The sequence below is a fragment of the Dipodomys ordii genome, unplaced genomic scaffold (genome assembly GCF_000151885.1).
Source record: "Dipodomys ordii isolate 6190 unplaced genomic scaffold, Dord_2.0 Scaffold7, whole genome shotgun sequence".
NCBI lineage: Eukaryota > Metazoa > Chordata > Mammalia > Rodentia > Heteromyidae > Dipodomys > Dipodomys ordii.
The window spans coordinates 4,668,043-4,686,104 of NW_012267223.1; the positions used below are offsets into that span (position 1 = coordinate 4,668,043).

The following is an 18,062-nucleotide window of genomic DNA, read 5'->3' on the forward strand; positions in this document are numbered from 1 at the left end:
GGCCCATTCCTGTCACAGGCCCGATTTGAGCTTTTAGATTGGCAGCTTGGACCTTCTGTGACTTCAGAATATTCTAGATGTCCCCCTGCCTGGTGGGGAAGGAGGGACGGGTGGCTTTGCAGCTGCAGATTGACTGAAGCTTCCATTGATCTCCTGGGCTCTTCCTCTGAGCTTTTTCATTCAAGCGCTCTACCATTGAGCCACAGCTCCACTTTCAGCTTTTTGGTGGTTAATTGGAGGTAAGAGTCCATTGGACTTTCTTCCCTGGGCTGGCTTTGAACCATGGTCTTTGGATCTCAGCCTCCTGAGTAGTTAGGAGTAGAGGTAAGCACACCAGTGCCCAGCCCTTGTTTGAATTTTTAAATGTTTTTTGGGGGCTGGGGAGGACAATGTTTGCTTTTATGACACATGTTCTTTATTTGTCAGTGACTTGCATTATTTCCCTCTCTCCTATTTTATTTATTCATTTTTGTCGGTTGTGGGGCTTGAACTCTGGGCCCGGGCACTGTCCCTCAGCTCTTCAGCTCAAGGCTAGCGCTCTACCACTTGAGCCACAGTGCCACTTCTGTTTTCCTGGTGGCTCATTGGAGATGTCTCATGGACTTTCCTGCCCGGGCTGGCTTTGAACCATGATCCTCAGATCTCAGCCTCCTGAGTAGCTAGGATGACAGGCGCCCAACTTTCCTCTCTTTTAATCTAATGAATATGCTAATGAGGTGGTAGGTCCCTTGGACTAGAGCTTGGCTTTCTATCAAAGATGGAAGAGGAAGTGGATGAGGAGGGGCTGTGATGGATCAGCCCACGGCAACTGTCTAGGTTTGTGACCTGGAAGCACTTCCACCCAAGGGCAGGGGCCATGTGGGTCGTCAGCTATGCAGAAGCTGTGTGTACAAACTTAGAACTATCTGTTTGGCAAACTAATGCTCCTTTCTCTCCTCTGTCTCCTTCATCTCCCTCACCTACACCCGTCATTTCTACCTAGGTCACATGGGATCTACCTATATTAGCTGCCAATCAGCCATGAAGATAAAACATTGGTAATACCAGCCGGGCACCGTGGCTCATAGATGTAATCATAGATACTCACAAGGTTGACATTGAGAAGATGGTGGTTTGAGTCTAGCCCAGGTTAAAAAAAAAAAAAAAGTTTAGGAGACCTCATCTCAATAAAAAGCTGTGTATGGTGGCAGCATCTGTCATTCCAGCTGTTTGGGGAAGCATAAATAGGAGAATCACCATTCAGGCCAGCCACATCATCAACAGAAGACTGTATTTTATTATTTACCAGTCGTTCTGGGCCTTGAACTCTTGGCACTGGGCGCTGTCCCTGAGCTTCTTTGGCTCAAGGCCAGCGCTCTACCTCTTGAGACACAGCGCCACTTTCAGGCTTTTCCTTTTTATGTGGTACTGGGGAATCGAACCCAGGGCTTCATGCATGCTAGGCAAGCACTCTACCACCAAGCCACCTTCCCAGCTCTGAAGACTCCATTTTAAAAAGAACAAAAGAAGGATTGTGGGTATGGCCCAAGGGGTACGATGCCTGGCACCCTGCACTTCCAGCTCCAGCTGGTGAGGGCGGGCAAGGCAGGCGGGGTGAAGGAAGGGAGGTGGAGGAGAGGAGATCCGCGAACCCCAAATGCCCCCTGCCCACAAAGACTAGAGGGATGCAGGGATGGACTTGTGTTGTTCCCCCAAAATGCCACCAGAGGGCAGCAGAGCCCGGGGAGCCACGTGGCGCTCGCTCTCACCTGTCTCCCTCCCCCCTCCCCTCCCCTCTACAGGCCAGGTACCCTGGGGGTCTCCCAAGCGTTAGGTAAATTAAACGGGTAGGTTTCATTGGGTGGCCGATGAAGAGAACACAGCGCGGTATTCAGGCAGGAAGAGAAGCTTACTACCCAGCATTGGCGCTGCGGTCCCGCCGGGGTTGAAGTAGGGAAGGGGGCGGGGAGAAGCTGCGGCCACCGCTCCCTCCGTCCCGGGGGAGGCGGGGCAGGGGCGGCCCAGGATGTGCCGGCAGGTAGGTGACAGGTCGGGGCGGAGACCGCCAGCAGGAGCGGAGGCCTGCGCCTGCGTGGCCCGGGGCAGCGCTCGCCGGGGCGATCCGGGGACACTAGTGCTCAGCGGCCGTGGTGGGAGTGGGGTGTCGCGGGCTCACCTTGGCCAGGAAGCAGGGAGTAAACAAACGGCCGCAGGGAGAGAGAAAGAGGTGTGGGGACAACGTCCCCGCCTTGCTTGTGAATTTGGCGCGCTGGGCGGGGCCTTCGCCTGCTGGAGGGGGGGGAAGGCCCTGGCGCACTGGGCGGGGCCTGGCATGCTGGACGGGGGGCCCTGGCGCGCTGGGCGGGGCCTTCGCATGCTGGACGGGACCTTCGCATGCTGGACGGGGCCTGGCGCACTGGGCGGGGCCTGGCATGCTGGGCGGGGCCTGGCGCAATGGGTGGAGCCCTGGCATGCTGGGCGGGGCCTGGCGCAATGGGTGGAGCCCTGGCACGCTGGGCGGGGCCTGGCGCACTGGGCGGGGCCTGGCATGCTGGGCGGGCCCTGGCGCACTGGGCGGGGCTCTGCCCCTTTGGCTCCTGTGTTGCCCGGGTAACCAGGACTCACCGGAGCAGAGCATGGCCTCTGGGGACCGCAGGAGTTGGGGTAACACCCTGCCACAGAGTGCAGCCCCACCAGTGAGTGCACTGAGCCGGGAATCAGAGTCTGCCTTTACTGGGGTACCTTGGAGCTGAAGGGCTGCATTCTGAACTGGGAAAGAGGAGGCCTTGGGGAAAGAGAGGCACTGGAAGGGCGTGTTGGGGTTTGCCTGATGTTCCCCCAGCCCTGGGTGACCGTCCTGCAGCTCCTCCCGTGGGTCCCCCCCCATGCTCCCAGAGCCGGGCTGTGTGAGGGAAGGTAAGGTTTGGGGGGGTCACCCTTTCCCTCTCTTACCCCTCCCCTCTGCTTTGGGGGCCTGGGAGGTCTGCATGGGGGTGCCGGAGTGGGGGCAGGTGGTTGTGGCTGGCTGGGGAGGCACAGGTGGACTGCTGACGGGCATGCTCGCGGAACCCCGGGCTGCAGACCTGCTGGAGCTGATGATGCTGCAGAACGTGCAGATGCACCAGCTGCTGCTGAGTCGCCTGGCGGCGGAGGCTCGGAGCCCAGGGCCGTTCTTGCCTGGCCCGCAGGTGCGTGGGGGTGCGGGCCCTGGCTGAGGATCCTGCTGGGGTCCCCACTAGAGGACAGGTTCTGGGCATGGGGAGCAGGAAGCCAGTGCATACCTCTCGGGCTGAATCTCTTTGACAAGGCTGATGTGCCTTCAGGAAGGGGAGGGTCTTCACTTCCCAACCCAGAAAGTTCCCTTCAAGATTCTGGACTTTGCTGGGCACCAGTGGCTCACACCTATAATCCTAACTACTCAGGAGGCTGAGAGCTGAGGATCGAGGTTCAAAGCCAGCCTGGGCAGGAAAGTCTGTGAGACTCTTATCTCCAATAAACCACCAGAAAACCAGAAGTGGTGCTGTGGCTTAAGTGATAGAGCACTCGCCTTGAGCTGAAGAGCTGAGGGAATTTCTGGACTTCAGACCCCAAGAGAGCAGCTACCATTGTACCTTGGTATCTGACAGCAGACACCAGAGGCTTCCATGATACTGCTGAGCAAGTGAATGAGTGAATGAATGAATGACTATGAATACAAGCCCACCTGGCACAGGGGAGGACACAGCATGCATGCCCACAGGTGGATGGGGAAGGGTCCTCGGAAGAGAGCCCCTGGTGACCTTTGAACCAGCCCTTGAGAAGCGGGTGGAACTCTAACCCTGAGTTGAGGGTTTGAAGGGTGCTTCTGACAGTGCTAACAGTCAGGAGTAAGGATGGAGGAAAGTATTAGAAGGGGCCACGGTAGGGCCCAGCTGCTGTGGCTCCTCCTCCCAGGTCCCAGGAGACCCCGGGGTGAGGACCCCCTCACGGAAGGGCAGGGGCATCTCAGTGGATTCCCTACCCCAGCTCTGAGGTCACATCTGCTGTACCACTTATTTATTTATGGCAGTCCTGGAGGTGGAACTCAGGGCCTTGGCACTGGCTTGGCAGGTGCTCTGCCACTTACCATAACCCCCAGCCTAGGCTCTGCTGCAAGCAAGTTCTTCAACCTCTTCCCACCTACAAAATAAGGAGGAAGAGTCTGCAAAGTGCCTTGCTCGTGTGCAGTGAATGCACACTTGCTGGAGACAGAGGGGTGGGGCAGGGAGAGCCTGAGCCTGGGTCACCGTCTTCCATCCACCCTTTGCGCATGCCCAGGTCTACCAGGGGGGCCAATGTGAAGAATGGGAGGAGTAGATGGACACCCAAGAGGAAGGGCCTTTGGTGTTCCACCACCACTACCTGCCCTGCCTCATGTCCCCCCTGAGCCCCCGCCCCGTCACCCTGGCCAGCCCCTCCCCTGCCCCCTCCTCCAAGCCGTCCTCACAGGCAGGATGCACCGAGGATTCAGCACCTGCCTCCTACCTCTGGACAAAGAGGGGTGTAAGTAAGGCTGGAGGGGTCTGGGCACTGTCTGCTTCCTGCTCTGGGGCCAGGGCTGGGCTAAAAGAACCTGCAGGGGATTGTGGGTAAAATCCTCGAGGGTACCCCAGGGCCGCTAAAGGGGTCTTCTCCCATCTCAGGAGAGATGTGCCCCACCTCCTCCTCCCAGTGCCACAGAGACTGTGGGTGCAGGTGTACCCCCAGCTTCAGGTAGGAGGCCTGGTGGGCAGGCAGTGGGGTCAGACCTGGGAGTGGAGCAGGAGGCAGGAGGGCGCTTTCCATCGCCACTGTGGCTGCATGGCCGGGAGGGGGGGAGAAGGGAGGGTAGATGGGACACGGTCTCCTTAGACTACTGTAATGCCGAGAGCCTGCCATGAAAAGGAGGCTGGCCAGAGCCGGTGGCTCACACCCATCATCCTAGCTACTCAGGAGGCTGAGATCTGAGGATTGCGGTTCAAAGCCAGCCTGGACAGGAAAGTCCATGAGACTCTTATCTCCCATGAACCACCAGAAAACCAGAAGTGGCGCTGTGGCTCAAATGGTAGAATGCTCGCTTAGAGCTGAAGAAGTCAGGGAGAGTGTCCAGGCCCAGAGTTCAAGCCCCACAGCTGACCAAGAGAGAGAGAGAGAGGGAGAGAGAGGGAGGATGCTCACCAGGTCCTCACCAGCTTCAACAGCCCTGGAGTCCTCCGCAGCTGTCTTCTGTCTGCTAATGCTGTGTGCACACCCAGCCCTCCTCCCCAGACGAGCCCTCCTCCCCAGACCAGCCTCTCCCAGTGGATCAGGCTGCTCCTCCCCACTGCCATCTTGACCCCGTCCCTGCTCCTGCAAGCCCGGTCCCGGGCCCAGAAGCTGTGTGAGGCCAATGTGGTCCCACTGTTGTCTGTCTGGACCGGAGCCCCGGCCTACCTCTGCCCTCTACTCCTCTCTCGGGGGCGATAAAGGCTGTAGAGTCACTTTTGGCTTAATAATAATGGAGTGGGAAAGGAAGGGACCACTCCTTTCTCCCAGGAGGTTAAGGCCTCCTTAATGCCTGGCTAGACAGAGTCCTTCTGGACCCTGAGCTGGGCCCAGCGTGAAACCTTCACCCCGGGAGCCAGCTGCTAGCAGAAAGAGAGTCGGGGCTGTGTACTGCTCCTAGGAACGGCCTCAGTGCCCTCTGGCCCAAAGCGCACTGGGGATGCACCCCCACACACACAGTAGGAATCGGTCACTGGTAGTGAGGGTGGTCCTCCGAGGCCTGGACTGGTCCGAGAGGGGCTGCTCAGGGCAGACTTGGGCTCTGGAAACCTTTGTGAAGGAGAGGACAAGAAGAGACCGAGGGAGAGAAGGCCACATCTGCTACCAGCTGTTGGCGGTGATCCCAGGGACGGATATGGAGAACACAGGGTTGCGTCAAAGGGTCTGTATTGAGGCTTGAAAAGAACATCTCCAGAGGGGACTGCAGTCCCAGTCCTTCAACCAGGGCTGAGTGCCAGCATCGCCATGCCAGTGGGCAGGCGGGTTATACAGGGTGTGCCCGGAAGGGCCCGGGCAGCCGCCTCCAGGCAGCTAGCACCCCATACGTGCCTGTCCGCCTCTGATGCAAACGCTGGCCCCAGACAAAGCAGAGCAGGACAGATGTCACCAACAAGCACAGCAGCACCGACACGATGGGGATGAGAAAGACCATGCGGTCCTGCACAGGCTCTGGAGAAGAACACAAGCCGTCAGGTGGCAGGATCCTGGGTGTCCACCTGTCACCCCCTGGCCCACCTGGCTGAGGAGAGGACTGGCCAGGCTGTCTGCCTCTCTAGGAGAAAAGTGGCCCCCACCAACCAGGGCAGATGTCCCTCCGCCAGCGTCCCCGGGGACCAGCGTGTGGTGGCTTGCCACCATGGAATGGACTCAGCACCATCCCGACAAAGACCCTCCTCAGGCAGATCCGAGTGAGCTGCAGGGAAACTTTCCCTGGTGACAAAGAACATTTTGGTCCACGGCCAAAAACAGAAGGCAGCCTTGATCAAGGTCATGTGGCTCAAGCATGTCAAGAACTAGTGCAATCCTCTTGACTTCTAGAACAAAGGGTCCTAGAGAACCGAATCTGAAGGGGAGTAAGATCTCAAGATTTAAGTGTAGCTGGGTGCCAGTGGCTCATGCCTGTAATCCTAGCTACTCAGGAGGCTGAGATCTGAGGATCTCGGTTCAAAGCCAGCCTGGGCAGGAAAGTCTGTGAGACTCTTATCTCCAATAAATCACCAGAAAACCAGAAATGGCACTGTGGCTTAAGTGGAGTGCTTGCCTTGAACTGAAGAGCTTAGGGATAGCACCCAGGCCTACAGTTCAAGCCCCACAACCAACCAACCAACAAAGATCAAGTGTATACACCATCCATCTGAGAGTTAGGATCTGGATTTTTCTGCCCCCAAGATGGTGGCCCTTACCATAGACCTCAAGGATCTGGGGCTCCGAGATGCTGTGGAAGAGGCTCCCAGCAAGAGACCGCAGGTCCAGCTCAGCCCGGCAGAAGTTCAGGAGGCCATCTTCTCTCTGAGCCGTGCGGTTGAGGGTGGTGGTGGCCTCGTGGGAGGTAGACACGGCATCCCTGAAGGTCTGGTTCTGAAGGATCTCTGGCCATGCAACAGGGTGAGGGCGAGGCTCTGAAGGAGCTTCACAGCTGGCACCCCACACTCGATGGTGGAGGGTTTGCCCACCACCACCCTTGAGGGCTTCAGCTTCAGCGTGACCTGCGTGGGACGCTCTACAAGAGACAACGGAGGGAGGTGTGGCCTGGCCAGGGCCAGCTTTTACTATTTCAGGTCCCTACATAGACTTGGGGAGAGGAAGCGGGCTGGGGCCTAGTCCGCCGTAGTGTAGCGAGAAGGAAGGAGTTCAGTGTGAAGTACTACGTGGTGGACTGAGCAGTGTTTTAGGGATGAGATTTGGAGATTAGACAAGAAGGAGGTAATTGAGTTGACAAAGCGGAAGTTCAGAAATTGTACAGCCAGTTGGAAAGATAGACAAGTTTGAATCTGTCTCCTTCCTCTCTAGATATCCAATACAGATGTCAAACATTAAAGCTGATATTATGTTGAGAGAGACTTGGAAGGGAGAGCTCATTGAAATGGGGTCCTTAAGGAATTGACTGGGGAATTTCTCACTTAGAAGGTAGGGACTAGAGTCAGACCTGTCTTGCTTCTCCAGGGTCATGTTTCCTTACCTACCAGACAGGGCCTATGCGGGTACTCTAGATTTTCCCTTTCCCACACCTCCTCCATATAATAATAAGTTGGATTCAGTACATCCTTCTAGACATTTGATCCCTTGATGTTAATGATGGGGAGGGCTTCAGCTTTGGAGCCAAAGTGTTGAGAGAATTGTGTCATAGGTGTGTGTGTCTGTGTCTGTGTGTGTGTCTGTGTCTGTGCGTGCATGCGCATGCGTGTGTGTATTATTTGCCATGTATCCTCAGGGGAAGATGACATCATGTGATGCCTGAGGCCCTGGGTTCGATTCCTCAGCATCAAATAAGCAAAATGAAAAAAGCCGGAAGTGGCACTATGGCTCAAGTGGTAGAGCGCTAGCCTTGAGCTGAAGAGCTGAGGGACAGCGCCCAGGCCCAGAGTTCAGGCCCCACAACCGGACCCCAAAAAAATAAAAATAAAATCTTCCCACAAAGAATATGCTAGATTTAGGTAATTGTACAAAAGTTCCAGTAGCAATTAATCTAATTTTAATAAAACTCTCAGAATGGAAAAAAAAAAACCCACCAAGAAAGGTGTCTCCTAATAAGACAAGTACAGGATAAATAAGGACACTAAAGCCAATTTCATGAAGTGCAAAAATTATAAAGAAAATACTAGCAAATCCTGTTAGTATATAAAAAATATGAAACATAAATAACCTGGAGATGGCCAGGTGCTGGTGGCTCATGCCTGAAATCCTAGCTACTCAGGAGGCAGAGATCTGAGGATTGTGGTTTGAAGCCAGTCTAGGCAAGGAAGGTCCATGAGACTTTTATCTCCACTTAAACACCCAAAACAGCCAGAAATGGAGCTGTGGTTCAAGTGGTAGAGAGCTGGCCTTGAGCATAAAAGCTCATAGGCCCTGAGTATGAGCCCAGGAACAGCACCAAAAAACAAAAAAAAAAGCAAAACAAAACCATAATCAACCAAACAACAACAACAAACCAAATTGGACATGGTTGGAAATACCTAGCAACCTGTCATCCCAGTATTCAGGAGGATTGCAAATTTGAAGTCAGACCGGGTTATATATTGAGATCTTGCCCCCACAAACAAATGATACATATATAAGACATCATATCTAAGTTTTGATCTTAACAGTGGAAGCAAAGTCTATGAATGTTATTCTTGTCTGGAAATACAGACACGGGACTCTCAATCACAGTGCTCTGCTCTCATACCAGCTGCACAGACAGGAGATGGCTTTACTGTGTAACAAGCTTAGATTCTGATCCCAGAATTCTCTGAACTCTTGACTCAGGGTCATCTGTGATGCTTGAGAAGCTAATTATCTGCCTGTGTCTCCCAGATGTGTGGGAGAAGTAAGATGCAAAGAGAGGACCGGCTCTAGTAGAGCTGCTCTGGCCTCCTCTGCCCAGGGGGCAGCTTTAGGCGGCATCCTACAGGCCTGCCAGAGACCCCAGCAGAACTGACGCCCTTTGCGTCAGTGGCAATGCGGTCTCACTCCTTTTACCATCTGCTTCCCACAAATCTGTCTATTAACCTGCCTGAACCCAAGTCTTATTCCAGACTCTGCTTTTTGAAGAAGTCCTGACTAAAAACTTACAGTATCTGAGTTAAGAAGAAAAAAACACACTCATCTCAACAAATCAGGACACACATGTGCAAACATTGGTGATATTCAACATCCTTGCATGATAAAAAGCTCTTAGCAAGTGAGAGGAAAAATTCTTGAACTTAAGAAAGGAAACTTAAATACAACTTATATATTACTTTTAATGAGTAAATCTTAGCATTTCCTTCAAATTTATGATCTCTACCTCTATTGAACAGTGCACCAAAGGTCCTAGACAACGCAGTAAGACAAAAATCAATCAGTCCATCCATCAACCAGTCATTTAGTTAGTTGAAAACCTACGGATTAAGCCTGGTGCTGGTAAATTACACTTATAATTTTAGCTAATTGGGAAGCTGAAAGCTGATGATTGAGGTTCAAGGCCAGCCCAGGCAGACAAACCTGTGAGACTTTGAACTCCAGTTAATCAGCAAAAAGCCAGAACTAGAAGCAAGGAGAGTATTTTTTGTTTGTTTTTGTTTTTAGTCTGAGACTGGAACTCAAACTTGGTACCTGATGCTTTTTGCTCACTGACTAGCACTCTACCAACTGAGCCATGCCTTCAGCCCCCAGGGAGTGTATTTTTATGTCACTGGGATACGACTTTATAAGACCTCAAAACTGCCAGTCATAAAATAACAAAGAATTGATCATTTGAATTATATTGAAGACACAGGAAAAATTCAAGGAAAAGAAAATGTGCAAGAAAATTAAAAGATGCCTTAACTCAATAATTATAAGGCAACTTAAAATTGAAGTTACAGTGGGGCAGCCTGTAATCCTAGCTACAAATGGGGCTGAGATCTGAGGATCGCAATTCAAAGTCAGCTGGGGCAGGAAAGTCTGTGAGACTCTTATCTCCAGTGAACCACCAGGAAACTGAAAGTGGCGCTGTGACTCAAGTAGCAGAGTGCTAGCCTTGAGCTGAAGATCCCAGGGACAGCTCCCAGGCCCAGAGTTCAAGGTCCACAACCGACCAAAAAAAAAAAGATTGAAATTGCAATGAGATACCATACTGGGATGACTCGTTTGGAGAGGTTGCAGGCCAATAGTAGCTCTAACAATGGCTGCTGAGAGTTTGTATTGGTCCTCGAGAAATAATAAGGTATTTTCTTTAAAAACTACAGAGTCTCCTGTCCTACATCCCACAATTCCTCCCTTAGACGAACTTTTGCATTAAGATGGAGTAGACATGTCTCATGTTAACTTTTTATTGCTTTTATGACCTTGGGCAAGTTACTTATTCTCTTTATGCTTCAGCTTTCTTATCTGTAAAGTGAGATTAGTAATGATATCACAGGCTGGGGAAATGGCTCAAGTGGTAGAGTGCCTGCTCAGCAAGCATTTAAACTCAAGGCCTTGATTTCAAATCACATTATCACCAAATAAAGGAAAAAGAAATCGCCATTACAGTTGTGTATTAAACTAATTAAATGAGTTAATATTTTAAAGCATTTAGATCAGTGTCTAGCACGTAATAAATACTAGGCATTGTATAACTTCCAGAAAATAAAGATAAATAGGCATGCATTTATGATAAAAAAGAAAATAATAAACACAAGGTTACAGAAGGTAGAAAGTAAGAAGCACAAAAATAGCTTAGCAAGGGCTGGGAAGATGGCTCAGTGGTAGAGTGCTTGCCTTGCATGCATGAGGCCCTGGGTTCGATTCCCCAGCACCACATAAGAAAAAAAGCCGGAAGTGGCGCTATAGCCCAAGTGGTAGAGCGCTAGCCTTGAGCTGAAGAGCTGAGGGACAGCACCCAGACCCAGAGTTCAGGCCCCATGACCGGAACCAAAAAAAAAAAAAATAGCTTAGCAATATTCCATCTGTGTTCATTGTATTACTGTACAGTATGACAACAGATATGCCACACAGGGTTTTTTTATGTGTCACCTATGAAATTTTACCAAAAAGTGGAAAGAGAGAAGGGAAATTCCTTTATGTCAAGAAAGAAGACGAGTTGGGCACTAGTGGCTTTTTCCGAGCTACTCAGGAGGCTGAGATCTTAGAATCTTAGTTTGAAGCCAAGGCAGGAAAGTTCGTAAGATTCTTATTTCCAATTAAACACCAAAAAGCTCCCAGTAGAGCTGTGGCTCAAGTAGTAGAGCACTAGCCTTGAGCAAAACAAATAAAGGACAGTGTCCAGGTCCTCAGCTTAAGCTCGAGTATCAGCACCAAAACAAGAGAAATGAAGGAAGGAAGGAAGGAAAGAAGAAAGGAAGGAAGGCAGGAAGGAAGGACGAAAGAAAGAAAGGAAGGACCGAAGGAAGAAAGGAAGAATGGAAGGAAGAGGAGGAGGAGGAGGAGGAAAAAAAGGAAGGAAGGAAGGAAGGAAGAAAAAAGATGATCTCTTTGAGTGTGAGCACAGTTTAGGGGAGCCTCTTCCCAGCTGAGAAGGTTCCCTTTCCCAGGGTAAATTCCTCATGAACTCACCTTAGGTGCTTGGAGAGAAGGGGCTGTCCTTGGAGAGAAGGGGCTGTCCTTTCCGCTGCATATCGCCTCCCACGTGGAACTGGGAGGAAAGCAAGCAGCTTATCCAGTGACAGGGCAGAAGAGGAAGGAGAGGAGGAAAGCAAACAGGAAACCAGCAAGGTGGGGGGGGGGCTTGAGTCCAAGTAGAACAAGAGCTTTAAGGGCAGACAACAAATCCATAAAACTAGGGATTCCCAATTCCTGTCCGTGCTTACTGGAGGAAAAGTGAGGCCCAGAGAAAGGAGAGATCCAGAACACAGGTCTTGACACCGAGGCTCTGAGGTTTTCTGGCTGCTAAGCTTTGTCAGAGGTAAGCAAGGCGCTCTAACTTACCCTGTGGCTCAGATGAGCGGAGCTGCGGGTCCAGGAACACCGGGGCTGAGGTAGCATGGCTGGCTCAGCAAAGCCACTGATCAGATCCTCTCCACCCGTGTCACCATCCTGCCACCAACGCACATTGCTTCCTATGTGGGTTCAACCTCCACCCTCCCCAACCCACCCCCAAACACCCACAAAACAACCAACCAACCAATCTGACTTGAGCTCCACTGTCTTTTTTTGGCTGGTTGTGGGGCTTGAACTCTGGGCCTGGGCGCTGGCCCTCAGCTCAAGGCTAGTGCCCTACCACTGGAGCCACGGCACCACTTCTGGTTTTCTGGTGGTTCATTGGAGATAAGAGTCTCATGGACTTTCCTGCCCAGGCTGGCTTTGAACCGAGATCCTCAGATCTCAGGCTCCTGAGTAGCTAGGATGACAGGTGTGAGACACCAGTGCCAGCTTTTTTTTTTTTAATTGTAGTAAAACACACATGACAAAATTTAACCTATACAGTTGTGAGAATTAAATATATTCACATTGTTCTGTAACCAGCATCACAACTATCTCCAGAATTTTTTCATCTTCCCAAATGGAAACTCCAAATCTATGAAACAATAACTACCTATTCCTCCCCCTCGCCCCCTCCCCCGCATTTCTACTTTCTGGCTCTGACTTTGGCTATGGTGGAAACGTTACAGAAGTGAAACCGTGTTGTGACTAGTTTATTCCCCTTAGCAGAGAATTCTTGTTTCAGCCACATGGTAGGCAGCACATGCTAGAATTTTCTTCCTTTTTAAAGCTGAAGACTTAGTTCCCCCATTGTCTATAGGGACCATATTTTGGCAATTGGTTCATCTGTCTGTGGGTACCTGGATTGCTTCCGCATTTTAGCTGCTGTAAAGAATGCTGCTCTGGACATTATTTATGGTGTACAAATATCTACTGGGGACCTGGTTTTCAACTCTTTTCAGTTTCTACCCCCAAAAAGAGGTTGTTGTGTCATATGGAAATTCTAATCTTTTTGAGGAACCACCCCTTTGTTTTCCTCAACTTGTGTGTATGTATGTGTGTGTGTGTGTGTTTGTGCGCGCGCACGCTCGTGAGTGCTCGCTAGTCCTAGCACTTGACCTTGGGGCCTGGCACTGTCCCTGAGCTTCTTTTGCTCAAGGCTAGTGCTCCACCACTTGAGCCACAGTGGCCACTTCTAGTTTTTTCTCAGCAGTTTATTGGAGATAAGAGTGTTACAGACTTTCCTGCCCAGGATGGCCTCAAACTGTGATCCTCAGATTTCAGCCTCCTGGGTAGCTAGGCTTACGGGTGTGAGCCATCTGCACCCAGCTTCTTCAACTTTTGATGTGCAATTTCTACACTAATTGGATAATTAGTGAAGGATAAGGCAGTGTGATAATCTTGATCATTAACTATTTGGATTGAGAAGCATCTAGGAGATTGGTAGAGCACTTTTTCTGGGTGTGTCTTTGACCCTGTTTCCAGAAAGGAGTAACTATGACCCGTCCAGCAGGTTCAGTTATTCGTTAGGCTCGAGGAGGCGCCTCCTAAAAACCAATGGGGGCGAGAGAGAAAAGAGACCAAGCCCATAAAGGAAGACAAAGTCAGTCTGAGTCGCGTCAAGGTCTGCTTTATTGAGCTCAGAGTAGGGTTTTTATACCCACAGGGGCGGTGGGAATGGGAAGGGGAAGAATGAAAAAACTTTGCAGAAGCAAGGGTGAGAAGTCCCGGGGTCAGGGATGGGTCGTGCTTTTCCATTGGCCGTTGTGCTAATCTTAAAGGTACTTCCTGTAGTTTCTCTAAGAGACATTTATGGTTAGCCAGGCGGCCGCTTGCTTAGGGCTGGAGATAAGAGAAATGTTTTTGGGTAGTCAAATGTTGTCTGCTTAGGGCTGGAGGAATATTTATGGTTAACCAAATGTAGTTTGTTTAGGGCTGGAGGAATCTTATCTTTCCATACACTTTCTTGGCTTCCAACATAACTAAAGGAGGAAGACATGTCCTGAACGTGAATGGCACCATCCCGTAGGCTAGGACTCAGGAGGAATAGAAGGGGGAAGAGGAGAAAGCTGGAGAGAACAGGTCCCCTCTCTGTTTCCTGGCTGCTATGATGTGAACTACTTGGAGCCACATGTCCTCCCTGCTATGATGAAACGGTGAACCAGAATAAATATTCCCCCGTTAAGCTGCTTATGTTGAGGATTTTGTCCCATTGATACAGAATGAGCCACTGTATTTGTCTGCTTAAAGGCACAGAGAAGCAACTTCTTGGTTATGACCATTCCATAAAACTCTTCATAGTGATTAAAAACCATTCACATAGTCAGATCTCTTCATACCGGACCATCTGCCTCACAATTAAAAAAGAATACTAGCAGAGTAATTTTTTTTTTTTACCAAAAAACAAACCCAATAAGTATGAAAGCTGGGTGTGGAGGCGGGAGCAAGGCTGACCCACAGCAGAGGACCTTGCTTGCATACGCCAGATTCCTGCTCAGAAACAGATCATGCCAGTGGCAACAAACATTACCATGAATGCTGAGAGTCTTCTGGCTGATTTCTCTTGCTGCTTTTGTGCCTCAGTTTCTTCAGCCTGGTGGGAGTGCATAGCAAAGCAAAAACCACTCATCTCATGGCTAGGAAGTAAAAGAAAGGCAGAAGGGTCCGGAAGGTCCCATAGTCTCCTTCAAGTCTCCACTGACCTGAAGATCTATTAGGCACAACCTCTTAAAAAGGTTCCACTACCTCCCAATAGTGCCAAGCTGGAGCCCAAGCTGGGCCTCTGAGAGACATTCAAGATCTAAAGCAGATCCACAGTCCTGCTTTTGGAAAAGGGTATAATGAGGAAGAGGACTCAGAAAGTGGCTTAAGTCACAGAATTAGTGGCTTTCATTAAGAAATCACCTGTCCCTGTCCCTGGGGTCTAATCCAAGTCACCAGCATTCTTTAGGGCTCTCTTAAAATCCAGATAAAGATCCTTTTTTTGGTCAGTTGTGGGACTTGAACTTGGGGTCTGGGCACTGTCCCTGAGCTCTTTTTGCTCAAAACTAGCAGTCTACCACTTTCAGCCACAGTGCCACTTCTGGTTTTCTGATGGTTACGTGCAGATAACAGTCTTACAAACTTTCTTCTGGGGCTGGCTTTGAACCATGATCCTCAGATCTCAGCCTCCTGGGTAGCTAGGCTTATAGGCAGGAGCCACCAGCCCCTGGCAGATCAGATATTTTTAGTTTGTCTCAAAGATTGCATATTTTAATAGCTGTATACTATTTGTAGAGGTGCATATACAGAAGCTCTCCAAGTAATTCCAACATGCATGACGTTGACAACATTGTGGGAAATCCGAAAGCCCCAAAGGTATGGTCTGGTTTGGTGAATTTGGGGTCAGAAATGGTCTGCTGTAGGCAAAGAACAGGGGTCTGTCATGAAGAGACTCCAAAATCATGACCACCCAAAATGAGAATGAAGGAGGAAAAGGTTGGGAGTGGGCGCTCCTCTTTGGAAATAGTCCTCCTTTTGGACTGTGGGTAGAATCACACTCTACAAGGATGCCGAAGCTGTGCACAGCTCCCGTATTGTATGTGTAGCTTAGAATACCACACTGCTCCCTCACTTCCTGGGGCATCATTTGGGACAACCCTCCTCTAGAAATCACCTCCTCAACTCTGTGGGCAGATCACAGCCCTGTGTCTGTTTTTCCTTTCTTTGTCTGCTAGGTGCCTGGCAGATTTCTTTAAACTGTCAACAACATGCTAAGCAAACCGTTATCAAACTGAGGTGAGCACCTTAGTTTTATGACAGATGTGTTTTCCAGCAAGAAGTCTCAGACTTGAACATATGAGCATGGATGGTTGGAAGTCTTGCTAAAACAGAATTTCAGGCTGGGCACAGTGGTTCACACCTGTAATCCTAGCTACGTAGAAAGCTAAACACTCAAGAACAAAGTTGGGAGGTTGCTGCAGTGGTTGCCTACACACGCACCTGTGTGTTTTGTGTTGTGCCCAAGGACACACAAGTAAATATTCTGACTACTTCATGGCTCCAAGGTCATTCCCACCGTTACGTGTTAATCCTCAAATGAGAAAAGTTTGTGAATATTACATAAGACTATGAGTTAATGAAGGAATTAATTGGATAAAACCTGTCCCTTTGGTCAGAGCCCAGAACAGGGACCAGATGTGGCGCCCTCTGGTGTTAGAAGTGAACAAGTATCCTGTCACAGTAGAATAAAAGGCAATGTGGCCAACATTCCTTTATGACCATAGGTAACTTTGGAAAGGGTTGAGATGCTGACACTGTTTTTAAGGGGGCTGCTCTATGTGAATTTATCCATAAACATGTCAGGTGAAAGCTGAGAGGAGAGCCTAGCAGGTCTTTGCCAAGGGTGATGCCTTTTTTGTTTTGAAGGCAGTGGTATTAACCACTAGCTGCCCCCTGGAAAAGAAAATCCAGATGTTTAACTAGGCAGATTGTGAAATGAGCTATGTCTTTAGGAAGATACCAACAATAGCTCCACAGAGAGCAAACGCAAACATCTATGCAAGTTAAAAATTAATATGACCAGGGAAGCGCTAAATTATACTTTGCACGCACAGCAATCGGGTATATTTAGAACAACCTGAGAAAGCGCATTAGGAAACCATAAACCAAGTTGAGTGTCCCTTACCTTAAGATGACAGATGTTCTCTGTCCTTATATTTTCTAGTATTTCTTTACTGGACTCTTCTGCTTTCAGATCATTAATATTTGCATTGGGCATCCTTTTGGGGCTTTTATTGTCTGTTCTTAAGTTTGCCTTAAGAGATTTCATTAGCTATTCCTTGCTTGTATTCTCTGTGCTCTTCCCAAACTACTGTCTTCTCCTGAGCCAGATCTCAGTCTGTTACTCCAGTAGCATCAGGTTCTGGTGTAGGCTTATGGCTGAACTTCTGGCCACTCATGTATTCCTCAGATATCCATCCAGTCTTCCATTGAACATAACACTGGTCTTTCTTTTCTTGGGGGGGGGGGAGTGGTAGTAGGTCATAGGGCTTGAACTCTGGGCCTGGGCGCTGTCCCTCAGCTCTTCAGCTCAAGGATGGCACTCTACCACTTGAGCCACAGCACCACTTCTGGTTTTCTAGTGGTTTATTGGAGATAAGAGTCTCACCAACTTTCCTGCCTGGGCTGGCTTTGAACCGCGATCCTCAGATCTCAGCCTCCTAAATGAATAAGATTATAGGCATGAGCCACTGTCGCCCAGGTTTCTAATTTGATTTCAAGAGTGTGGCTTTAACAATATTGTAACGTTTTCCTCTAGGGTCCTAGTGTAGGTCCCATATCCCAGTGTTGCCCTTTCTCAAGGGCATGGAGACTGGCTGCACCAGTGCGCAGATGGGATCCTCAGAAAGGGAGATTCTGGCTGCTGCCTCTGCCCATGTGGATTTAGGGCTGGAGCTGCTTGGCCAGAACCCTGCATTATGCTTAGTGAGCATGGGTGAGCACGGGCATGCTCCTGGGTGGAAACTTCACTGGCTTCCGCGCCTGCTGTGGGGAGGGAGGAAGGCCTCAGGGTCTTTCTATACTCCAAGGCATCAGCTATCAGGTGTTCTGAGGTTGGTGGGTTCTTGGGTCCTCTTTGTGAGAAGCCCTGTTCTGTTGCAGGAATTCAGAGACTGGCCCGACTCCTGCCGTCAGGCTGCAGCAGCTTGGAGCAGGGGAGGAAGCATGTTGGGAGACTGCTCCCTCCTCAGCATGTGAAACTCCTGGCTGTCTTGCAGTCTTTCCCACTTCCCTGGCACTTTTTTGGCCTGCTACCTCACTGGGTCTTTACCTCTCGCAACATCTTGAACTCTGATTCAGAGTCTCATTCTCAAGCAAGGTGGCAGGTGAGTCCCGACTGGTCACGTCTGGGAATTCAGCTCCCCCCATAATACTTCTGGGAACTTCCTGCAATATTCCAAGGAAAGCACAAATAGTGC

At 50.2% G+C, this 18,062-nt stretch overlaps 1 pseudogene; it reads right to left on the minus strand.

Moving 5' to 3' along the window:
• Window positions 1-5,760: 5,760 nt before the first annotated feature.
• LOC106001462 lies at window positions 5,761-12,979 on the minus strand (annotated as a pseudogene).
• Between the last annotated feature and the right edge of the window lie 5,083 nt (window positions 12,980-18,062).